At 44.3% G+C, this 25,852-nt stretch overlaps 2 long non-coding RNA genes across 6 annotated transcripts in view; both read right to left on the bottom strand.

Moving 5' to 3' along the window:
- LOC311609881 overlaps nucleotides 1-19,451 on the bottom strand; it is an 87,583-nt gene extending 68,132 nt beyond the window's left edge. For 3 of the 5 annotated variants that reach the window (XR_014783524.1, XR_014783525.1, XR_014783526.1), the window contains exon 1: nucleotides 18,855-19,451. This is a non-coding gene — a long non-coding RNA (uncharacterized lncRNA). Of the gene's footprint in view, nucleotides 1-18,327; nucleotides 18,760-18,854 lie in introns of those variants that run through there. The other 2 variants (XR_014783527.1, XR_014783528.1) reach the window with 1 other exon arrangement.
- A 4,229-nt stretch (nucleotides 19,452-23,680) lies between these two features.
- On the bottom strand, nucleotides 23,681-25,337 carry LOC311609885. Its single transcript, XR_014783532.1, has 3 exons — nucleotides 25,281-25,337; nucleotides 25,040-25,191; nucleotides 23,681-23,882 (listed from the first exon to the last, which is right to left on the bottom strand). It is a non-coding gene; the product is annotated as an uncharacterized lncRNA (long non-coding RNA).
- Between the last annotated feature and the right edge of the window lie 515 nt (nucleotides 25,338-25,852).

Here is a 25,852-nt window from a genome sequence, read left to right on the forward strand (position 1 = left end):
AACAAGAGAGGCAGAGAGATGGTTTGTGGGTAAAAGTGTGTGCTGAGTAAGCCTAAGGACCCGAGTTTGTTTCCTGGGACCCATGTGACAAGCTGGATGCAGCTGTGCACATCTGTAACACTCCTAAAGAGAGGGGGAGATGGAATGGGGGAATCGGCCATAAGCTCAGGGACCATCAAAGCCTGGAGGATGTAGAAACAGTAAGAGAGATCCCGTCTCCCACCAGGTGGAAAGAAAGAAACAACTCCAGAAAAACTGCCCTCTGGCCTTCCCATGCACACCTTGCCGTGCACTCACATATAATAAGTTTTAAAAAGCTAAAGGATCTGCTCCCTGTTTGTCAGCAGCATGAAGCACCCAGCAGAGCCAGCCTTTCTCCCTATGGCTTTATGACTCACCTTCCTCATTTCATTTTTGCCCAGTGCATTCTTCGGGCTCACCCCCAGAGGTGGCATATATTTCACCCCCTTTTCTGTCACGTCTGACCGCTTCTAATTAAGTCTGGCTGAAATGCCTTTCCAGACCAGTCCCCACCACAATCAACCTGAGCCACCACTTCTGAGCATGCCTGGCATAAAGCACGCCATCCTCGCCACAGTCCCTGGCCTTGCTGGGTAAGATCCAGAGTTTCAGACTGGAAATTCGATCAGAACCATGCTTTCCTATGGAATTTGACATTATTATTATTATTATTATTATTATTATTATTATTATTATTGCTATTATTATTGTTATCATTATTATTATAATTATATTTTAACACATACAGTCTAATAGAAACAGCCATGAAAAGGAACTTCACATATTAAGCGCACAGCGAGTTATTAGGGAGAGATGCCACTGTGCGTCAGGCAAACAACTGCTAAGAACTGAGGCACCCTGTGAGGCCAGAGATCCAGTCAGCATCCCTTCGACGGGCTAACATTAAAGCACGTGATCCGCTCAGAGAGTGTTCTAGAAGGATAGGAGGGACAGCTTGGATCCCCAACCTCTCTAGCTTTTTCACGTTTCCTAAGTTCTACAAAGGTCAAACTTCTTATAAAAGGGAACCAAGTGTTAAAACCATTAAAACCAGCACCAAAGCACAGTCATTCTGGTCTTCCCGCCTGACTCATCCACAGGGATGGGATCTGGAGTTCGTATCACCCATCTCCACGGAGCTGTGGATCCCAGTCCCAATTTAAGATTTTTTTTTTAATGTCCACTATTTCTCATGTGGGATTCAGAAGAATTGGCAATTTTGTTATTTCTTTTCTCTTTTTCTTTTCTTTTCTGGTTTTTAGAGACAGTGTTTCTCTGTGTAGCCAAGGCTGTCCTAGAGTTCACTCGGTAAACCAAGCTGGCCTCAAACTCAGAGATCAGTCTGCCTCTGCCTCCCACATGTTGAGATTAAAGGTGTGTGCCAGCACTGTCTGGCTTGTTATTTCTTATTTAAGGAGTTATGACTCAGCCTTTGCTCCTACACAACAGGACTTTTCGCTGGTTTCTTGTCTGATAACATACGAGTGAGTGTATGCAGCTCTGTGTACCAAGGAAGCCAGTGCTTTATTTACATAGCTCAAGGCCAATCGTCCTTACTGGTGTGTCGGGTGTATTTCTTTCCAGTGATTTTGACCCCCTTCTGTTAAAGTGTGTATAGCTTTAGGTATTATGGCACGACTGACAAGGTTTTGGGGACAATAAAAGCATCTCTAGGGAGGGTCCAGGGGCAGCCTCACAGTTATGTGCTGGTGGCAGCCACGTTCTGTTGTATTTGAGTCTTGGCTCTGTCACCTCATATTGTGCAGACCTTGATTTAGCCTGGCTGATTGCTACCTTGGAGGATTAAATAAACAAACTTGTGGGAACCACTATGCACACTTTGCTGTGCCAACCAGCATTCTGAGGCGGCAGCTCCCAGCCTTATTTGCATGACGTTCTGTGCTTCACAGTGTCCAGAGTGGCCTCTCCGTTCTGAGATTTAGAATAGCACAACTGATGAAAATATGGCTGCAAGCCAGGCAGTGGTGGCGCACGCCTTGAATCCCAGCACTCGGGAGGCAGAGGCAGGAGGATCACTGTGCGTTTGAGGCCAGCCTGGGCTACAAAGTGAGTCCAGGACAGCCAAGGCTACACAGAGAAACCCTGTATTGAAAAAAAAAACAAAAATAAATAAATAAAAGCTGAGCGTGGTGGTGCATAGCTGTAACTCCACACACACTAGGAGGTGACAAAGAATATCTCAAGGGGCTTGCTGGTCAGCCAGCTTAGCTAGTGAAAAGCTCCAGGCTCAGTAGGACTCTGTCCCAGCAAGTAAGGTGCAGGGTGACAGACATCCAGTGTTGACCTCTGGCCTCCACACATCCACAGCATGAACACATACCTCCACATAAAGACTCGACGTGTGTTTTAAAGAGGCAAAGTGATTGGCCCAAGAGCACATAGCTATTGAAAAAAAAAAGCAAGCTTTAGGAAAATAGTTAACGTGTTCTGCCCCCCAAACTTACAAATGTTCACTTTTTAAGGGTTCGAAATGAAGGCATCCTTCTCTAACTATACAACAGCGGCTTCAGTGTAATGTGCTGAACAGAGGTTTGCAGAGATTGCTGTAGGATCACAGAGAAAAGGACTTCAAGGTTCACCTTTATCCCTAGGAAGAAATGGTACCTAAGTTGGATCCTAGAGTGAAGGGTAACAAGTCGAGCAGAGCTCTATGGGAAGGGCATCATCGAGTAGGGAACAGAACATGCAAAAAGTTACTGACTGGTACAGGGCTGGCGGGATGCTCGGCAGGTAAAGGCACTTGCTGGCAAGCTGACTGACTTGAGTTGGATCTCTGGGGCTCACACAGTGGAAGGAGAGAACTGACTCTTGTTGTAGGCTGTCCTCTGGCCTCTGCACATGTAGCGTGACACATATGTGGGCACGCATACAATAAGGACATTGGGCAGTGAGGACCAGAGATTTGACATGAAAGAGTTTGGGATTTTTGTTTTGTTTTGGCTTTTTTCTGAGACAGGGTCTGTGTTAGCCTTGGCTATCCTAGACTCGCTTTGTAGACCAGGCTGGCCTCAAAGTCACAGCGATCCGCCTGCTTCTGCCTCCCGAGTGCTGGGATTAAAGGCGTGGGCCACCATGCCTGGCAAGCTTGGGATTTTAAATCAGTTGGCAATGTGGTTTTTGTTTGTTTGTTTGTTTGTTTGGTGTGTGTGTGTGTGTGTGTGTGTGTGTGTGTGTGTGTTTGGTTACATGTAGGTCTGTGCCCCACACACATGCCTGGTGTTCTCAGAGCCCAGAAGAGGGCATCAGATCCCCTGGAACTGGAGTTACAGATGATTCTGAGCTGTATATGTTGTGGCTACTGGCTATGGGAGCCTGGTCCTCTGGAGGAGCAGCTGGTGCTCCTAACTGCCAAGACATCTCTCCAGTCCCTTTCAAAAGTGTGAAGATGATCTAGTCACGTTGTTCTGAATACAGCACAGCAACACAGGGGGTGGCAGGCTAAAAGGGAAGCAGGAGTCTGGCCACACGCAGACACGAAAAGCAAGGATACAGGTTCATAGCAGAGATGGAGAGAGGTCTGTCCTTAGGCTTGGCCCACAGGGCACTCACAAAAACCTATAAAACAGCCACAACTAACGAGTGGGGCGTGGCGAGTGTCACGGAGCATGCCTGCAGCCCCAGCACTCTGGAGGCCGAGGCAGCAGCGCTGCTAAGTTTGAGGCTAGCCCGGACTATATGACAAGTCTCTCTTTTAAAACCACAGGGGTAGACTACTTGCCTAGCACGTGCAAGGGCCTGGTTTCCATCCTCACCACCAAACCCGAAGGGAGAAAAAAAAAAATTCTGCAGTGGTAACACGTTCAAAGCAGACGAATATGCTGCTGGCTTGCCAAGTCAGTCAAAAAAGCTTTTCTAGTTGTTGGTGGCTTTCTTGTCTACCACACTGGAGATATATGTATATATCTACACACACACACACACACACACACACACACACACACACACACACACCCATCCATATATATGATCCTGTGGCTTTAAGACACTTGGCGGCAGCACCTCTTCTCATATTTATGTAACAGTGCACAGCCTGGGCTTGGATAGCAGGCATGCTATAAATACTTGGTGGCCTGCGAAGCTTTAACTATATTAAGATGCCAGGATCTTATGATTCTGACTGTAACATTGCTTACGACAGGCCTCTGAGCAGAAGTAGTAAACAGATGACATTTGAAAAGCAAATTTTCTCACCATGGCCAGAGATTACTTCCCAAACCACTTTAGTGGAAGTGTCTCTTTTGAAGACAAAGAGGAGTAAGGATACCAAGAAAATTTCAGAAAAGGATACTGTGCCTTTTTAAGGGAAAGTCATCACAATGTATCTGGAAAGGCAAGCCTTTTGAGAGACTCATCAAAGGCTGGCTGGGATGACATACAAAGCAGCACACACCTGCCCAGTTGTTTGTTTTCAGCTGCTTACAGGGCCTGCTAGCCTCTTTAGTGCTTTTCTTATGCTCCTCTATAGGATGGGGAGTCAGTAAAAAGTTATTTCTTTGTGCCTTTTGCAAACACCCCATTTGTCCTGGAGGCTGAATCGTCCGCCCACTTCTTTTGTCCTCACACACACACTGTCGCATTGGCTTAGTGACTCAGGCTGATGTGTGTGAGTGGTAATTAAGGGAAGCTGCTTCAGAAAACATTACAACTGTTGTGTTAATGGGTGTGACCCAGAAGAGGACTCCACCACATTAAAACCAGGTAAGTACACACCAAACACACTTTCAAGTGTAAGGCACTGGCAGGCAAAGGCACTGATCTTGTGCCTTGTATGGTAACCACGGCCAAACAGCATCCCAGGTGACAGGGGTGTGTACCCAGTGACTAGGAATGCTCTCTGTGGGAACCGTTTTCAATCCATTCAAACACACATTCAAAGGGCTTTTCACTGGGAACAATTATTTCTAGGGACTATTATCATCTGTCTGAAAATGCTCAGCAAGGCCGAAGTACAAGTTCAAGTCTTCCTCAACAAACCCTATGTTCCATAAAGCCCCGAGACGGACACCTTGAAAGTGTTGCAGACACCCTAGATTAACATTGAGACTGATTTCTCTACCCACTTTTGACTGGCCTGTTTATTTTCCAAGAAAACGTGTAAAAATTAACACAGATTTCATTCACTTAAAAGTCCAAAGAGACAGGCCACATCTGAAGCATTACAAATCTATGCTGAGACCCTATTAGATCACTGATTTTGGTTTTGTCTTAGGCACGGTCTCATGTAGCCCAGGTTGGTATCAAACTATTTAGCCAAGGATATCCTTTCATTTCTGATCCCCAGTCTTTGCCTTCTCTTTGTTGGGGTTATAGACATGTGCTACCAAGCCATGTTTATGCAGTGCGAGACATCAAGCCCGGTAGCTACAGCAGCATGATATCCTAGCACCCTACGAGCTGAGTCACACACCTAGCCTGTTGTTTTTAGGGTTCCGTACACACTTTTGCTGCTCAAAGGCAAACCTTTATTTCTGCTGTCTTGAGCTGTTGGCAGAAAGCACTCCCAACTACCTCCAACCTATTTCTGAAACTTAAAAAAAAAAATCTATAGTTAATACAGGAAAAGGAACCAGATTAAAAAAAGAACATTAAAATGTGTAACCATCAGTCATAGGTGAGAGGGGTTCCTGTCCCTTATGAACTACTGTTAGATTCAGGGGGAGGGGAAGGGAAGGGGAAGTGGCAGAGAGAGGTGGGAGGAGGAGTCCCAGTCAGTCACTGTGTTCAGCTGTGTACCCATGTACCCTCTGGAGAGCCTGTCAAGCCGCAACGGACAGTTCCAAACTCAGGTGACACAGACAGCCCTGGTTAAACTCAATGGGTCACAAAGCAAAACAAAATCGTATTAATGTAGGGAAGGGATTTGTAGGGAAAGGCAGGAGGTGAGAGAATCCCAGTGCATTACATACATGCACGAAGTTGTCAAAGCATATTTAATTAACAAAAGGAATGTGCAAGTCCTTACTCCAAGCACCAGGACTACAGTGTTTCAACAGGTTTAGATGAACTTCCCTTTTCTCCTCCGCTCACTGAACCAACCACACCTATGTTGACACAGTGATTCAAAGAAAAATAAGAATCCATGGTTAAGCATAAAGGTTAACAGAAAAAAATACCACCCAGGAGAATAGTACTACTGAGTGAGATCACGAGGAAGACCGGGCCAGAAAGATGGAGAGGCGATCGCCAACCTAATGCTTCAGGTGCCAGAAGCCAGGGATTTTTGCCAAACCTATAGTCTACCTCTGAATTCTTAATGCTGACAGAGAGAAAGGGAGCAGAGAAGGAATGACCAGGGAGACACACCCCATGCCACCTCTGATCAACATCTACCCTACGTCAAAGGCTAGGCTGTCTTTGTTAAGAATACAGGTTATGAAAAGTAGTCATGTGTCACCTAATTGCAATTTTTGACTGCTAACATAGTTAAATAGGGACTCACTGTAGCTATCAGAACACTACAGGCAGGAGACTAAGTTAGGTGGTATTTGCATGTGTATGTGTGTGTGTGTGTGTGTGTATACAAGTGCAAATGTGTGTGGGTTCATACAGATGTGTGTGGCCAGAGGTCAACATCAGGTGCCTTCTTCAATTGATATCCACCTTGTTTTTGAAACAGCATCTCTCACTATATCTGGAACTCAAAAACTTGGCTAGTCCAGCTGCCTACACAGCTGCACAGATCCTCCTGCCTTTGCCTCTCAAGAGCTGCAACTGTGGGCACCCACCACTCCGCTCAACTTTTTACAAGAATGCTAAGGATCAGAACTCAGGCCCTCACGTTTCCTAACAAGCACTTTACTGACCAAGCAATCTTTTTCTGCCCTTTTATTATTTTAAGTCTGCATAATGACATTTATGATATACTTAAAATATTAAGCAAAAAAGCTATAAATAAAAAAATTAAAACTACACTAAACTGTACTATATACTATTTATGGATTTAGAGATATAAATCAAGAAAAATAAATGGGACAGGCTCATACAGACCAACGTGAGGACACTGGCTGCCCCTGGGGTCAGAGAAATGTAAAGAGGCAAGAGAGTTACGAAAGGCACTTTATCTGTATCTGCAATGTTTTACTTTTTAAGAAGGAAAACCAAAGTCCATATAGCCAAGTACTAACATTATTAAATCAATTCATTCAGGTTGTTTTCACTTTGGGAATAATTCCAATAGTGTTGGTATAGATGAGAATCTTGAGTCCCTGAAACTCTAAGCATCCTAGTAGTTATAAAATGGTACCCAATGATCACAGATGGATATGAAATGGTACCCAATGTCAAGAGATGGATATGAAATGGTACCCAATGTCAAGAGATGGAAATGAAATGGTACCCAATGTCAAGAGATGGATATGAAACGGTACCCAGGGACAAGAGATGGATATAAAGTGGTACCCAGAGACAAGAGATGGATATAAAGTGGTACCCAGGGACAAGAGATGGATAGGAAATGGTACTCAGGGACAAGAGATGGATATAAAGTGGTACCCAGGGACAAGAGATAGATATAAAATGGTACCCAGAGACAAGAGATGGATATGAAATGGTACCCAGGGACAAGAGATGGATAAGAAATGGTACCCAATGATCAGAGATGAATATGAAATGGTACCTGATGGCCAGAGATGTTGAACATCTTTTCATTAACTCACTCACCATGTACTCAAGTCATCAGCCTGAATTTAAATTGTTTTTTGTTGAGTCAATTACTTATTTATTTATTTATATAGAAAGGGTTTAGTATATATATATGTATATATATACATATAATAAATCTATCAGACATAAGACTTGTAGATATTTCCACACACTCTTAGGTCCAGGTCCTATTTTTCACTTTCTTCATTGTGTCCTCCCATGTATAAACTTTTCAGCACCCTTTCTTCCCTCTAAGACAGGGTTTCTCTGTGTGGCCCTGGCTGTCCTGGACTCACTTTGTAGACCAGGCTGGCCTTGAACTCACAGAGATCTGCCTGCCTCTGCCTCCCAAGTGCTGAGATTAAAGGTGTGTGCCACCATGCCTGGCTAACTTTCCACTGTTGGGGTCCATGCACCTATTATCCCACCTATAGTTCACTCTGTATCAAAGTCCATTGCTAAACCCAAGTTCATAAAAACTGATGTTCTCAGAGTTCCGTGCATTTAGCTCACATTTTGGTTTTTGATCCTTAAAGTATCCTTTCTGAAGATGGCATGGTTTCATTCTTCTGCATTAGGTGACCAGCTGTTTGCTGTGTTTGCACTGGATGGTCTTGGCAAACATCATCTGGACTGTTAAGTCTCTGCATTAGCCTATACATTTGTTGTACCACTGTACATAAAGATCAACAGGCTGTTGTAGAGGAATTTTAATCCAGCAATATGGCTGCTCTGGCAAAGGATCACATCCAAAGGCCCAGGTCTGTGTGATCTGGCTGGAATGAACACAGATACAGCATATAACCTTTAATCTCTCTGGCTGGAATACAGACACGCCTTTAGTACACGCCTTTAATCCTAAACAATGTAGGTTAAGGTTAGCTTGTAGAAGGAAGCAGCCGTGTTTGAAAGTGATGTCTAATTGAGAGGCAAAGTGAGGATTTGACAGACTCAATCAGAGATATGATATGCCCAACTCTCATGAGGACAGGAAAGAAGCTATTTAAGAGCAGTAAAGCTGAGGTGAGACAGGAGAAAAGAGTAAAGAGAGAAAGTACAGTACAGTAGAGAGGCCGGTAGAGAAGATAGGACGGCAGAGATGATTTTAGTACAGTACAGGCAGTTGACTTCAGTTGAGTTTGCGCACTTCAGTGCAGTTCAGTTCATGAAGTTCAGAAGCAGAGCAATTCAGCCAGGAGCTGAGAGGTGCCAGTTTGAATCAGTCAGCTTGGAGAGGAATTTGAGTCAGAACGGCTGAGTTGGACCAGCCAGCCAGAGTTCAGAAAGAGCTAAAAAGTGTGAGCTTATTCAGAGTAAGTCCCAGTGGCTGAAAATATTCTAGGCCTTAGATTAGATTGTGAAGGAGCTAGAAGCTTCCAGAACTAGGCCTAGGTTAGCAGATGGAGGCAGTGAGCCCCCGAGATGACAATTACATCTGGCAAATAAAAGGCTGTACCAGAATGAATTGTAAATTCTTCCATCACGACACAGGTTGGTTGTTGCCAATATTATATTGAATGTGTAGTAACAGGGCTACCTGTCGCAACCCCCTACAATAAATGGCATGCTTGGCTTTCTTTTAAAATTTCATTTAGAGTTCCTTAAATTATTTATGCTTTACATGGTTTTAGTTTTGGTTTTGGTTTTTGTGTTTGTTTGTTTTTGTTTTCTCTGTGTAGCCCTGGCTGTCCTGGAACTTGGTCTATAGACCAGGCTGGCCTTGAACTCAGAGATCAGCTTGCCTCCACCTCCCAAGTGCCAGGATTAAAGTGTGCGCCACAGCCACCACCACCCAACATTTACACGGTTTTTCTAGCTTCCTTTACTCAGAGCTGTCAATTTTTGCTCTGTTCAGTTATGTTTATTTGTACTTAAAATCAGTTTTCTCCCTCTCCTTTTTGGAGAGTGTCTTACTAGATAGCTCAGACTGGATGTAAACTCACAATCCTCCTGCCTCAGCCTCTGTAGTGCTAAGATTACAGGCATGCATCGTCACACCTAGCTCTAACTCACTGTCTTTGACACCTCTGTGACTTCAGAGAGCTGAACTGTATTCACTCAACAAACATGCAGTGTCTCGTGTGGACACTGGCTGTTTATGAGGACCTCCGGTGACTTTCATATCCCAAACCGAGAATTGAAAAGGTATGTATGTACACTGCTAAATGTAATAAAAAATGACAGTCTCAGTGGTGTCACTATGCAGGCTGGACACTACTGTGAGGCCTGCTGACCTCTACCCTGCCCACCCATGTGTCGCAGGACGGCCATGAGCAAGCAATTTATCACTTAGACAAGTACTCTAACAAGTACTTTCCAAAGTAGTCCCCAACCCCTGTGACGTCTGCAGAGGCACAGAAGAGAGCCCAGGCTGGGCTCACTGCGTGGTGCATGAGCCTGAAGCACACTCTTTTCTTCAGATGCCCTTTTCTAAAAGACTAACAGAAACAAGCACTCGGCCAACTAACTCTTTCAAATTCACTGTGAATGCGCGTTATACGGCAGCACTAGGTGAACACCTGACTGTAACGTGTGTGAATGTGTTCCTGGGTGCTCCCTAACAGCTCACGGGTGCTCCCTTCACACAGAGCTCAGTCAGAACGGAGCCACGGACATGGCCCTGAACGCAGAACATTAGTTTCATTTACCCTGTTATTCCTCTAACAGAAGTGCCTGTCTGACTTTATGCGTTTGTTTAAATAAAGATTTTATGTTGGTTTACAAGAAAGGCAAGCACACAAATAAAGGCAGGGCCGCCTTTGTGGGAGTAAAAAGCAGCAAGTATGAACTGAGCCCCAGGAGCTAGGGGACGGTTAGACCAAGGAGTTGATAACTGGGTGAGGCCTTGAAAATCAGTTGGGATTTTACCAGATCTTGTCAGCTAGAGGAGGGCAGGCACTGGCGAGCAAACAGACTGCATCCAAGAGATAGAAGCAATGTTAAATGAGAAACAGCATTTTTTTTTCTTTTTTCTTTTTAGGTATGTGTGTGTGTTTGGGGGAGGGGTTATATGCATGGGAGCATAGTTGCCTACAGAGGCCAGAGTCCTTAGCTCCCCTAGAACTGGCAGATACAGGGGACTTCAGGTCTTCTTCAATAGCGGTATGCACTCTTGCGTGCTGAGCCATCTCTCCAGTCCCCAAGATAGAGTTTTCTTTACAGCACCCACCGCCCGTTCTGAATGTTTGCGTCTTTTAGCCTTGAAGCTCACCTGTTTCACTTAGTGTCTTTTTCCTCAGAGAGGCAATTATAAATGCCTCTGAGGGAACTGATCTTATGGTTTAAAAAACCACGCACTGCAGGGCTGGGGGTGTAGCTCAGCCGGTGGAGTGCTTGCCCAGTATGCCGAAGCCCGGGGTTATATTCCTCAGATCTGCACAAATCAGGTACCACATGGGAGGTGCAGCCGGGAGGATGTAAAGTTCAATGTCAGTCTCAACTACATAGTGAGTTGAGGCCAGACTGGGCAACACTGGACCCTGTCTCAATAAACACATGAAGAAACCAACCTATACCGTGTAACCCAGCTGACTCTTCCACTATGAACTGTGAGATCATGGGCAAGTGTTTGGGTTGTGTGAGTGTGTGTGTGTGTGTGTGTGTGTGTGTGTGTGTGTGTGTGTTTCCACGCACCCACTGGTTATCTTTCTCTGCTGTGCTTTACGTTATATTACTGCTGATGATTATTATCACTGTGTGTAAGCCTTTGAGTCACTTTCCTCTTGCTTTTTCAGGTACAAAATAAAAGTGACAGTGAATCTGCAGTAAGGGTTAAGTGAACTAATATATAAACTAGCCTCATCTATTCTGCCACAGGCTGAGTTTTCATTTATTAATCACTCATTTTCTGTTATAAAGTTTCATTAGACTGTTGCTGGAAATGAATAAAGACTTCCTGTTAGTTTGCAAGCCTGCCTCTGGGTTGCCCAGCAACCTGACATCATCACTTGCAGTCACCAGGTGTATGCCAGACCTGAGCACCAGACATAAAAGGACCAATCCTTTTGTATCTTTTAAACATCCTCCCTCCCTCCCTCCCTCCCTCCCTTCCTCCCTCCCTTCCTCCCTCCCTCCCTCCCTTCCTCCCTCCCTCCCTCCCTCTCTCTCTCTTTCTCTGTTTATCTCTGTTTACCTCTCCCTCCCTGTGTCTGGGGCTCCCCTCCTCTGTCTCTCTCCCTCCCTCCCACTGTTTCTGTCTCTGTCTCTTTCTCCTCTCTCTGCCTGTCCCTCTGATTCTCTGTCTGTCTCTCTCAGGGCTCACTCAGACTCTATCTCCTCTCCCTCTCTCCCTTGTCCTTCTCACAATAATCCATTTCCTTGTGCCGCCCTTGCTGCATGCCATGGGATGTATATACCATAACATCTCCCATGAACATTCGGGATCTAGCCTGAAGTTAATTCAGACTATTCTCATCCTTTTATTTCAGGCTCCACTCACTATGAGCACCAGCCCCAGAACGAATCTGTTAGCAAAAACAAATAAAGTGACCTGCTCCAGCCTCGAAGTCAGTGTTAGTCATAAATAACCCGGGAGTTATTTGAACAAAGATAGACTGCCTCCGTAATGGGGTGCTGTCTATAAATCAGGAAGAAAAACAAACAAATAAAAAGGCCCATTAATGTGAGGAGCTGACAAAGTTGTGTTTTCAAAGCCCTACAGTGGGCATTCTCGGCAGTGCTAATAAAATGAGTGGTCAATGAGAAGAAGGTGGCTGCAGCTTAGGGATGTCCGATCAAGGTGGGTTTAGAGGTGCTGGCCCGGGGGGCCACGAAGTTTCACTCTCTAGGAAGCCAGGCTGGTTGCTTTCTAGTGAATGAGCAAAGTCCCCAGGCACCAAAAAGCTTTTAGCTTCCTTCTTAGAAAAAGTGCCAGGGGAGGGAAGGGGAGGGGCACTTTAGGAAAGATGAGTTAGTGTGAGGCTGCCATCTATGGCCTTGCTAAAATAACAACAAGAAGAAGCAACAGTGCTAGACCCGTCCAGTGAGCATCAGGGTTCATCTTTCAAGTTATTCCTTAGTCCTCACCAAGGGTTTGTTGTTGCTGTTGTTTTGTTTTTCTTGTTTTTTGTTTGTTTGTTTGTTTTGTTTTTGTTTTTGTTTTTGCTTGTTTGCTTGGCTAACTTCCCTGTCAGGGAAGCCGCACGAAGATGCTGTGATCTCGGGTGGGTTTTCCTAACGTTCCCTGGCACATGAGGCAGCAGGACTACAAAACCGTTGCTAAGCTTGTGTGGCGGGTGACGGAGTGAGTTCACACACGAGTGTGGAGTCATGGAAGAGCCATCCAAGGTCAGGTGACACATCCATGGGTCAGAGTTTATCCCCAGTTCCTGGGACTTTGGCTATACCTTTCCTGCTCTTAGACAGACAGCCGCAGAGGGAAAGACCACGACAGAGGGCCTTGTCATATTTTGGAAGGTGCTGCCAATTCAGCAGTGAGCATCAGACTGACCTGTCAATCAGGTGCATGAAAAGGAACACTTCCAGAAATAACATGCCTACCATTTACAGCCTCTGACTTATTCCCTCTACTTCCTGTCCATTTTCCTTCCCTCAGCTCCCTGTGTATTTTATCTTATCATTACTAAATTTTTGTTATAAACTTAATTACCATACTTAAGTTTCCTACCCCACCTTCCCCACCCCCGGTTTCTCCCTGCACCTCACTGTGAGTCACCTTATTTTCCTCATGCTAAGTCTGCTTTGCATACATCTCTCTGCTCACTGAAGAACATCAAAAATAAGTGTTTATGATCACAGAGCTTCTCCACGATGGGAGGCAGATAAGCCCCAGGAGCTCCTGGGCCGGCTAGCCAGGTGTACACAGCAGGGAACGACAAAGAAAACCCAGCTACAAACAAGATAAAAAGCAAGGGCTGGCACCCAAAGTTGTTCTCTGGCTGGCACGCACGCACGCACGCACATGAACACGTGCATGCGTACGCACACAGAGGTTTGTTTTTAAAGCTACTACCTTTTTAAACTCAGAAAAAGAGCTCAGAAAATTTATAAGTCAGGGAAAAGATCTGACTTGCTAATGTTTACAGTGACAGGATGCTCTCTCTAGCCCTTGCTATCAGGAGCAACTGTGTAACTAAACCAGGTCTGCTCTCCTTTAAGAGGTGAAAAAATAAGACGAGCATGTTTCATTGCATCTTCACAACCAGGAACACGGGCAGAGGTCCCTGTCACAGAGGCCTGCACTTAGTCCCTACCAAGAATATCAGACCTGTCCCTTTAACTTTCTAATGAGAGATTATAAAGTAGCTAATAAGTTCTCAAATTGAATATGAAAATAATGTATGAACATCCACTCATGGTCATAAGAAAATTATATATATTTCAGGGCATGGTGGAGCACACCTTTAATCCCAGAACTTGGGAGGCAGAGGCAGGTGGATCTCTGTGAGTTCGAGGCCAGCCTGGTCTACAAAGTGAGTCCAGGACAGCCAAGGCTACACAGAGAAATCCTATCTCAAAATAAAAAGAAAAGAAAGAAAAGAAAAAAGAAAATTAGATATATTGAGCAGTTCACTTAGTGTTACAAAGAAAGGGTCTTCCTACCCAATCTTTAAACTGTTCTATTTTAAAATGCAAACTACATATAACTAGACAGACATTCAATATACAAATTATTTGTTTATGACAGTAAAGTGCCAAGAAAATGTTTGCCAGCAACTTTATTGCAAAGCAGAAAAAAAAAATCCAACTAATTCTTTCATTTGTATCTTATAAAATACTTAGGATAAAATATAAATATTTCAGCAATTATTACCTACATTTTGGATTACATCTGTACTTTTCAAGACATGAGCAGGATTTTTTTTGTTTTTACTTTTCAAGGCTTTAAGAGAAAATGTAGTCAACCATTCTCCCTGCCCCAGATTCTTTTCTGTGTGTGTGTGTGTGATTTTGCTCGGGCGTGGTTTTCTTTTCCTGTGCTGGGGTCAGCACCCACTGCCTCAAGCATCCTAGGCTGGAGCTCAACTGCGGAGCTCTCTCCCCACCCTGCACATGGTATCTTTTTGTTTTTGTTTTTGAGACAGGTTTTCTCTGTATAGCCTTGGCTCCCCAGGACTTGCTTTGTAGACTAAGCTAGCCTCACACTCACAGAGATGCACCTGCCTCTGCCTCCCAGAGTACTGGGACTAAAGGCGTGTGCCACCATGCCTGGTTTGGATGTGGTATTTTTAATTACCCATTAAAATGACAAGAAACCCCCCAAATTCAAATTAATTATTTCAAATGAATTTATTTAAATTGTATTTAAATTATGTTCAGAAATACATGTGGTTTCCTCTGCATCTTACTCATCTTTATATTATAAAACCATCAAAAGTGCACATCAAATTTTAAAATTCATTACACAAATACAAAAGACATCCAGGTAAAATTTGTTAGGTGGTAGATTTCCATTTAAAACTGAGTATGTGCCTGTGTGAAGATCCAGTTGTTTTATTAGCCCTGAACAGTTTAAAATCAAACAAGGTCTTCAGTGGAAAACAATCCCAAAACCAAAGCAGGTACCTGGGCATCGTCTGGACTTTTCACTTTGTGTTTTAAAATATATATCTGGTTCTGTGAAGAGGCCAAAGGCCATAGAATTATACTCCTCAGAAGGGGGATTTTATGATAGGTGAACTCTGTCTCAATATGGCTATTTTTAAAAAACATATCTAACTAAAATCCTGTTAGAAAATAGCATATAATTTTTCCTTGCTAACACCGTACTTAAGAGTATGTTCAAAAGGGAAATAAACAAGTGTTAATTGTAGCCCAGAGGAGATGACACTACCTGTTTACAGTAGCCAGTCCTCTGACCGGTAATTACAAATCTCCAACCTGGATCCCAAATATTTGTGTGAAAATTCCCACCGAAACCAGAGACCCGTTCACTGCAAAGCTTAGGGTATCATTTGGCCCAATGTGCCTTATATTTATACTTTTGGACGATTTCTTGTTTTATTATCTATCTGTTTTTGTTTAACTGACAAAAGGACCAGGTGAAGGTTATGGTCTCATCCTGATTTTACAAAAAAAATTTTTTTAATGTAATTGTAGCCAGAAACAGGAGCCACCCAGTACCACAGATTTAGACTCAAAGACAGCTCCTGGAAGTGAGTATTCCATGCAGGGTCTGCTTGAGACGGGTACATACAAGAATTACTCTGTTCTGGAAAAATGGTTCTGATAGGATCAGGGAATTAGAATCAGGGACGATCTAGTTAAATCTGACCTCCTTCTTGATAAAGAAATAGAGGCTGAAGAGGTTAGATTGTTTGCCCAAGGTCACAAGTTAAGAACGAACTAGATGGAAAAGCCTCATTTCCCAACGGGGAGGGGGGGAGGGGGGAGGGGGGAGGGGGGAGGGGGGAGGGGGGGAGGGGGGGAGGGGGGCTTTCATCCTTTCGCTCTTTCCATCAGTCGCTCTCCTCCTTCCCGATGCTGCGACCCTTTAACACAGCCCCTCATGCTGCGGTGACCCCCCAACTGTAAAATTATTTTTGCTGCTACTTCATAACTGTAATTTTCTTACGGTTATAAATCCTAATGTAAACATCTGTGTTTTCCAATGGTCTTAGGCAACTCTTGTGAAAGGGCCATTCGACCCCCAGGTTGAGAAACGCTGTTCTAGACCGTCATGTGTTGAAATTAAAATGCTAGACATCCTCAACTTACAAGCTGCATCTAGCATCACTTCACGCCCAGCTGGGGCTTGTGACTTATAATATTGTAAGTTGTTTTCCATTGAAAGCAACCCTTTTTTTTTTTAATACAGTAGTTTCATGAGCTGTTTTGTAATTAATGTTACAAAACAAAGCACAATTGGCCTTGGGGAGATTAGGGCGTAAGGGAAAGGGTCAGACAGCAGCCACATTTGCTTCCAGAGCTTACCGTGCCCCACCCCATGAAATCCAGATTCTAAAAACTCAACCATGTGAGTGAGATGGGGGTGAACACGAATGACTACAGAACGCCACAGAGCGTGAACGGAAAGGAAAGGAACAGTCTGGGAGCCAGTTCTAGCAATATAAACTAAGATTCATAAACAGAATTCTGCAAAGAAATGTTTTTTACTATGATAAATTTGGTAAACACCAATAAAGGAATAGTTAAGAAACCTGCAGGAGATCATCGCTGCCGCTAATAAGACTTCAACACAGTTATATGTGCTATAGTCCAAATTATACACATGATTCATGTTTTTTTTAATATAAAAAACAGACATGGGAAAATACAGTACTTGCTTTTGGATATCAAAATAGGAGCAGGTTTTGTTATAGCCCAGTTAGTTATTGATGGCAAATAGATATTACCTTGATAGTAGAAATGTTTATGATACTTTTTACTGAAGCAAACATAGAATAAACTAATCCAAAAAAAATAAATAAATAAAACCAAGCCTGACATTTTTGGAAGCTGCTAACCTGTACTTCCTGTTTACTCAGGTAATTAATTTTTATTCCTTCTCAAGTCTCTGATGGGGTTGAAGACCAGATCGCTTAGTTTTACAATTAAGCTTAGTTGTTTAGGGGTTAAGATGTCTTTAGGTCTAGATAGATGTTTTAAGTTGCTAGAGATGAGATATGATAGATACTGATTTACATTCAGAATTTTAGACTCACCAAGATAGGAAAGATGTTTTTTTCTAAGGTTGCCAATACAAACAGCCAAAATACTATGAAGGTAACATTTATATAACTCCTGATTGTTTGGTGGGTTTTCTTGCTGTATGTTGTTTATTATATGTGTTTGTGTAATAACATAGATGTATATGTAAAAAAAAGTTTAAAAAAAAAAAAAAGAAAGGAAAAGAAAAGCAAAACTGTAAAACCAAAACAAAAAAACCAACCCTGAAAGTAGAGCCACACAGGCTTGGGGCTCTGTCCCTCACACCGGATGCCATCGTCTCTGGTGCTGCTGCCACAGGCCTCTCTTTACAGAATCATATGCCTGAGTTCTACCATGATACGCAGGGCTCTGAGAGCCTACAGAACACCACTCACTCTTGTGCTTATAAACACATAATTCCTTTGATTTGCTTCATCGCCCAGCATTAGTTAACATTAAGCTACACATGCCTCCCAAACTCAGCTCAGGCAGAGGGGCTGTCCTGGCGCTTCTGAAGGCTCTCCTAAGTGAAGTCAGCCATGTTTTCCCCATGTGCTGTGGCAGCATTTAAACTCACACAACAGCAGGAAGGGACACAGCCCCTCCTTTCCACAAAACTCTACACTCACGAGGTTATCATGCCCATGTGCAAGGAGAGCAAACACCTTCAAGTGGTGTAAAAGACCAACAAAATACCGCTTTGAATAAGAAAACAAGCGCCAGTGAACATAGGAGCCCAAACAGTCTCCATGTACTTGAAGAAATTTCAAGGGGAATTTGAAATTGCTGCCTGTCACCTTTGGAGAAAGTCCCCTCTATTGCCTACACTTTGGAACAATAAGGCCGAAGAGAAGAGCAAGCTGTTTCTGTCAGCCGGGCTCACGCTCCAGCGTTTGAAAAGACCCTTTCCTGACCAGATCCAAATGAGACAAGCACCAAGGCGAACTGACAAGCCCGAGTTTCTGCTGTCAGAGATTTGCACGTCAATCAGCGAGACTCCAGATGGCATCTGTTTTCAGTGATCACGTCGCTTACCATCAACATCACGTTAAAGCCGTGCAGTAAAAATGGGATCGTCCCCTCGTGTTCACAAGCAGCTGAGCTCTGATTTCGTCCCCGGGCCCCTCTCTCTTGCTGGGACCCAAACACAGTGCAACAGTGTCTCCTGCTGCTTAATTGCGTGGTTGACACATGCACGTGGGAGGGACACTTCCTGACGAAAGGCACCAGAGGACTCCACCGTCTGCGCCACTTGGCGTCGGCCCAGCCTGTGCTTTCGCGCCGTTCAATTACAGTGCGCTTCACACTTTGACTGCTCAACCCGAAGCCTAAGAACACCGTTCTCTCTGGTATCGGAATCCGTCTGCTATCAAGCAATTTCTCACATCCTTTTGATTTTTTTTTTCTCAATATGTTCATGTTCACGTTTCTCTAGTCACTCTCCGCTTCCCCAGTCCTCACCCGGAGCAAGCCCCACCAGAGAGCCAGTTGTCTTAGCCACAGAGCTACCTGAAGCGACAGGTGCCAGGCAGAAAGCGCCCGCTGTTAGGCTGTGTTCTTACCGTCTCACAGGCTCGGCACAACAGTCCGTGGGAACTCTTTCTGGAACAAAGCCACGGCAAGACAACCACAAGAACACAAGTTTCCATCTTTGCATGATTTCAGATCCTCCGTAGAAGAAAGAAACGCGCGCCTGGGAGCAATCACGCTCGCGCGTCGGGTCTTCATCTGATGCAATTTCTCGAATCCAGAGTGATAAAAAGAAGTTCCGACTTCTGACATCGCTGAATAATTTCGGAGGGACTGTTTGAATCAATCGGTTTCCTTTCCCCAGAAATAAATCCAGTATGTTTATGCTCCACACCATATGTCCAAAAATGCATTAGAAACTGCATGAATGAGCTAAATTTGTTTTTTTAAAGAAAGAAAACTGGGAGAAGGAAGATATTCATATAGAAAAGTATACCTTTGCCGCAATGTTCCTCATCCCCTTTTCCAAAAATAGCTGGTCACTTTTTTTTTCCCTAATCTTTTAAAATCTGCTCCTGGAGGATGGCCAGATTTTATTGTCTTGCCTTTAAGGAAAGCCTCAGTTGCCAAATTAACTGCTCCCCGAGTACAAAGAATATTTTGTTACAGTTACAGACCTACTCAGAATCAGCAGTGGAAAGTGGCTGCAGGCCTGTGATTCCCAAGGAACTAGTGGGGTAGTTAGGGTACGGGAGGAAGTGCAGCCCAAGGATTCCGTCTAGTCCCTGAGGAGCAAAGCACAGTTGGGTGGGGCTCAGTGGGTATGGTGCCTGCTTAGCAGTTATGGGGCCTGGGTTAAATCCTGGCACGGTAGAAACCAGGCGGGGTGGTATGTACCAGTACTCCCAGCACTAGGGAGGCAGAGACAGGAAGGCCATCCCTGGCTACATAGCAAGTTCAAGTTCAAGGCCAACCTGGGCTACGTGAGACCCTGTCCCACAGATCCCGACCCACAAAAACAAAGCAAACAAAACAGTTCTTTGCAGCCAGATGGAGCTTGGATTCCGGCCACTTTCTGATGACCTACTGTGTTTTGGCCTTGTCTCTCCTCTAGAACAGGGCTAGCCAGCGCAGGAGTTAGCCAGCCCTCCTGACCTTGCTGGAGGTCTACGAGACCACACCCTGAAATGATCAGAAGATTTCCGTCCTTAGAACCTCAGCAGCCGTTGGAGCCATTGGAGAGAGTGTTTCAAGTCCTTTCGCTCGCTGTTTTTGCAGTAAGCGTGACAGTGGATCACAACTGAGTAAGGCAATTCCACTGCTTCAAAGTGCAACCGTGGAAGCACAGGCACGTTCCTCTTCTGACTCCTGTATTCTTTCTTCCTTTTATTGGCTTAAGCCTAATAAGTTTTGATGACTCAATTTGAGTGAAAGACAGACATTTCCCGTTTGAATAAGACTTATTCTTCCATTTAGCAGTTTCCTGTCTTCCAAAGAACGGTTTTTTTCATCCCAACGTGCCGCCTTTAATGTCCTGGGTAGAGAGGCCGTGGGCTCGTTTCCAGGTTAGGAAAGGATTTGATCACTGAGTTCAGGAGGACACTGACACCGGCTCCTCTCAGAGAGGACGGTAACTGCGGTGTCTGTCGTGGGCACAGCTAAGCCCTCCGTTACCACGCCCTCGTAGTCAGTGTGTTTGCTCTTGTAGCTCGATCTCTTGAGTTCGTACCTCTTCTACCATCCTGTAAATAAACAACTTTCAAGCTTCGTTCCCCAAAGACCCCTGGATGAGACCGCTCCACCTCCGTTTTCCTAATACTCTAAGCCTACACTGAGAATATAAAATGTTATTAAAGTAGAAATTAGAATGGAGTAACAAGGAAACCCATAAAACGCTTCTAAATGTATTTACTGAGGCTCCACTGGCCCGGGAAAGATGTGGTGTTTAAGACATAAGGAACTTAAACCATAGTGGACACAAGGGAGTAAAAAGGGAAGGAAATGACAGCAGGACTCAGTAAGAGAAAACAAGGCCCTTATGCGAGATAGAAGATTACCCTTCAGATAAAAAGATGTTTACTTCCATTCACCTTGTTGAGTGAGTATCAGGCTTAATCATCAGTAGCCAAGCCCCTTGGGTTGTCAGCCCTTAACAAAACAAAGGTGTTGGAATATCTGACAAATAAAGAGAGAACTGGCAGACAACTGCTGTGTTGTGGGGAGGGCAGGGCAGGTCCTTTCGTATCTGAAAGAAGGCCTGAGCTGGGGCGATGGCTCGCCGGCTAAAGGCCGTACCATGCAAGTGTGAGGACCTGGCTTCAATGCCCAGCAGTCTCCTAAAGCTGGGTGGACACAGTGGTTAGTGCTCACCTGCAATCCCTGTGCTCCTCCAGAGTCACAGCAGGTAGACAAGGAGAATTCCCCCAAAGCCCTCATGCCAGCAGGCCGGGTGCAAGCAACAACAAACAACAAAGTAGCAGGTAGGAACCAACACCTGAGGTTGTCCTCTGCTACCACACGTGTGCCCATGTACATACACAGACACACAAACACCACACACACAGACATACTTGCACTTCCATATAATAAATTTAAAAATAAAAGAGCCCGAGGTAACACATATGTGTGTGTGTGTGTGTGTGCGCGTGCAAGTGTGTGTGTGTGTGTGCGCGTGTGCGCGCGCATATGAGAGCGAGTATGTGGGTGCCCACAGAGGTTAGAAGAGGATGTTGGGTTATCTGGTTGTCAGTCACCTGTGTGGCATCAGGAACCAAACTCTGGTCCTCTGCGAGAGCAGCACATGGCCTTAACCACTGAGCCATCTCTCCAGCCCCCATAGGTAGATCCTTAAGAGTTTGTAAACTGTATTTCCAGTGGATCTTAAACTTTTTTTTCAAATGACTTGCAATATTTTTATAGACACCTTAATTCAGTCCATGTAAATTCTAAATTACAGGGGGAAAAGGGCATATTTCTCTATGTGTATTAGTTTGTTGTTGTTGTCTTAAGCCTCAATCACATTTGGAAAGCCACAAAGGAAGCTGATCTTGCTGAGAAGGAACACATGCAGTTCTCATTGGAATCATGGTAAAAAAAGATGCTTAAGAGTGTGCTTATGGATGACAATACAGACTATTTTGGCATGTGCTACCCATTTGTGAGCAAGTACATGGGTCTGCGTTGCTATCAGACAGTTTGTTGGACCCCGAGGCAGGATTGTAAGTGATGTACAAACAAGGCAAAAGTACGGGAACCATTGAAGAAGCAGCACAGCATTAGAGTCCGACAGACAACACCGAGCCAGCTAGCGTCTACATAAAACACACCACCTTGTGGAATGAGCGATAACCGCTTTCTGATGTTCTACCTCTTGTGAGTGATGTCATCGCCGTGACTACATGTAGAAACTTCTTAGTTCCAGATGGCAACCACCCTCTCCCCCTGCGAGTGCTCGAATCCACAAACAAGCATACCTTTCACTCGATTCAATTGTATAAAAGCACACTGCCACTTTGCGGGAGCGGCAGACGAGGATGCTGCTCTCTGTCTTATGACTCTCTTTAGTTCTTTGCTAAGGTGTTTGCCGGTGTGCTTTATTCTTTCAGAACAGCCACCATACTTAAAACTGGAACAGGCTGCTGGGAACATCACTTCTATTTGCTTCTAAGACAGCTTAGAGACTTAGAAGCCATGTTTAGAACTTGCTTGTATTCACACACAGATACTGTGCTGTACCTCCAACGCGTGACGATGGACCCCCCTGAGTAATGAGAGAGAGGGCAAAACTCTTGCTTGCTGACATCCACGTGCTAAACTGCTGAGCTGAGCCCAAGCCCCAGGCCTTCTCTACCACTCCCTGCAGCCTCTAATATGTGACACAACATTGCTTAAAAGTAGAGTGAATTATAAATGGGCTTTCCAGACAGGCAAGGTCACTACTCTATTCTCTCAAAAGCTGCCTGTCCCTTGTACTTTTTTTTTTTAATGTTTCATGTTTTAAGATTGACGATAAATTTCACTCAGTTGAAAACAAAGGCATTTTATTCACTCCCTAAATGTGTGTGTCTATGTGTGTGTGTGTGTGTGTGTGTGTGTGTGTGTGTGTGTGTGTGTGCATGTGTAAAACAACATGCATCTGACTTTGATATTTGGTCTGTTGAGGGCGTGTTTTTAAGACCAAGAGAATGGAGATACTTCTGACTTCTCCATTAGCTACAAAGGCAACGTTATCTGCTTCAAGATGAGAAAACAATCTATGTATTTAATCTGTTGCACACATGAATTCTGCCAGACACTTGGCAGGTCTACAATATATAAGTCTGATGACAGCTATCTTGCGATTTCTAATTGAGAGGGCTTTAAATAATTGTGCAAAGCCATGTTCAGTGTGTACTGTGACGAGGGAGCCCCGAGAGTGGTCAGAGATCTTTCACTGAGGCTGTTAATAAGATCCAAATTCTAGTTAGTAACGCAGCCAGCTGCAGCCCACGTGTGTGCGCCATCCCATTGCAAGAGGCTTACGTGAATTTGATACAAGTGATTTATTTGAGAGGACAGATTCTGCTCTTAACATCCACATGGGCCAACAATTAAACAACAACAATAAACACATCTTCTCTTTGGTACTATTCCACTGAAGAGCAAACAGGCCACGCAGGAACCCTATGCCGTGTCGGGGGCTGTGGGCTCCCTTCTTCTGAGAAAGTTTAAAAGAGCAATTAGAATACCACTTGCACCATTTCCTTTGTTTAAAAATAGGCATAAAATTAAGAAAAGATGTTTCTTGTCTGATTCATAAATGGCAAACAAAATGTTCTCAATTCTCAGTTGAGTCTAATAATAAAAATATTAAGCAAGGGACACTAATTTTCCTGAAAAGAAAATGTACGCATTTGGATCGCGTTAAACCTCTCTCTTTTTAAAGTTGGCCTTGGTCCAGCCTGTGTCAGCATTAACATCCATTCATGTGGCTCTGTTGGTAGAGTGCTCGCCTAGCATGTAGCAAGGCACAGGTCTGAGCCGCAGCATGTTACAAGCTGGGCACGGTGGTCGACACCTGTAATTCTGGCACTTGTGAGGAAGAAGGGAGGACTAGAAGTTCAAGGTCACTCTTTGAGGTCCTGTCTCAAAAACAAAACAAACAAAAGTCTGTTACCATTTTTACCCATTTTTTTTTCTTTTTGAGGTCCGAACCAGGATTTTAGGAAGTGAACTAGCTCATGTATCTAAGGCACATTGTACACTGTCTTGGATGACCACTGTGTAAGGCAAAGTGTAAGGCTAAGAAAAAGCTAAGGCAGGGCCTGGTGTATCTTAGACTGGTCTTGAACTTGCCATGTCGTCAAAGATGATCTTGAACTCCTGATCTTCCTGCCTCTACTTCCCCCAATACTGGAATCACAGACGTGTGTGTCATTTGCCAAAGCATATTTCTTACTATCAATCATGACTATCAATCAAGTCTGAAAGATAATGATTTAAGATTAGGCGGTGGCGCACGCCTTCAATCCCAGCCCTTGGGAGGCAGAGGCAGGCAATTGCTGTGAGTTCGAGGCCAGCCTGGTCTACAAAGCAAGTCCAGGACAGCCAGGGCTACACAGAGAAACTCTGTCTCAAAACAAAACAAAACAACAACAAAAAAAAAAAAACAAAAAACAAAACAAAACAACAACAAAAAGAACAACTACAGGAATGGTTTCTAATTTCTAATTTGTTTATATTTCTCTTTTTGGCTCATTTCTTGGCGATTCTTGGCTCCTGACCACACTCTCCCACCATGGACTTTATTTTCCACACTTACAGTTTTGCAGAAGGAAGCAATGCTCACAGCAGCAGACGACACAGGAACATGTAAGCTGAGCCTCTCTAAAAATCAACTTTAAGACGCCTAAGAACCACTGTGCAAATCCTATTGTGATTTACTTCCCTCGTGCCCTTGATGAGGATAGTAATTCTTGCTCTTAAGTTGCTCTCTAGAGCGCTTGGGAAATTAGTATTAGCAGATTAATGGTGCTGTTTAGTCTGCTCTGGGCGAGACGCTGGCTGGATGTGTGGAGGGGTGGAGCGAGGCCTGCCAGGACAGAAGTCTCAGACTTCAGTGGATTTTCATTGTGTGTTTCTTTCTGATGGTCTCTTAGGTAATGTGGTTCATCCCCTACAGAATCTAAAGCATAGCTCAGAGGCCACCCCAAAAGGCCACGTGAACAAAGGCCACGTGAACAAAGGCCACGTGAACAAAGGCCACGTGAATAAAGGCCACGTGAACAGAGATACTTACACAAAGCGCAGCATGGTGAGGGACAGATGAGGGGCGAAGATGTTTGATGAGGTGAAAACAGAGTCCACGGACCCTGAAGTAACTGTCATGAAATCCATCAGGAATAAAGACGAGAGAAGACTCACAAGAGAGGCAGGGCTGTAGTGCGCTAGCTTGTAAATTGGTAGAGAGAAAATAGGTCTGTGTTTTTGTATATATTTAGATGCATTGCTTGAGCTGGGGGTTGTAGGGCAGTGCTCACCTGAATGCCTGAAGCTCACGCTTTGATTCCCCAGCACTGCACAAGTAGGTATAAATGTGTAATACCCCTAAAATCCTGGCACTTTGGAGGTGGAGGCAGGAAGATGAGGTCATCTTCAGCATCGTTGACGTTCAAGGAGATTCTGTCTCAAAGAAAAAAAAAAACAAAAACCAAAAAACCAACCAACCAAAAACAAAAACCATATTGCTGATTTGTATGAAACAAATTACTGATTTCTTTCTCATTGCCTCTACATCAGTGGTTCTCAATCTGTGGGTCACGAGCCCTGTCTGAGGGCTGAATGACCTTTTCACAGGGGTCACAAAACAGATACCCCGCCTATCAGATATTTACATTATGATTTATAACAGTAGCAAAATTGCAGTTGTGATGTAGCAACAAAACTAATTGTATGGTTATGGCAAGGGGTCACCACAACACGAGGGTTACAACAATGAGGACGGTCACATGGAAATGTCCTGACATCGGACACAAAGGGTTCCTGGATCCTCGTCCTTTCTTTGCTAGTCAAATCGAGGCAGGAGAGAGCTCACATGTCAGTCTATCTGTAC

The sequence above is a fragment of the Acomys minous genome, assembly GCF_964271855.1.
Source record: "Acomys minous genome assembly, chromosome: 12".
Lineage (NCBI taxonomy): Eukaryota > Metazoa > Chordata > Mammalia > Rodentia > Muridae > Acomys > Acomys minous.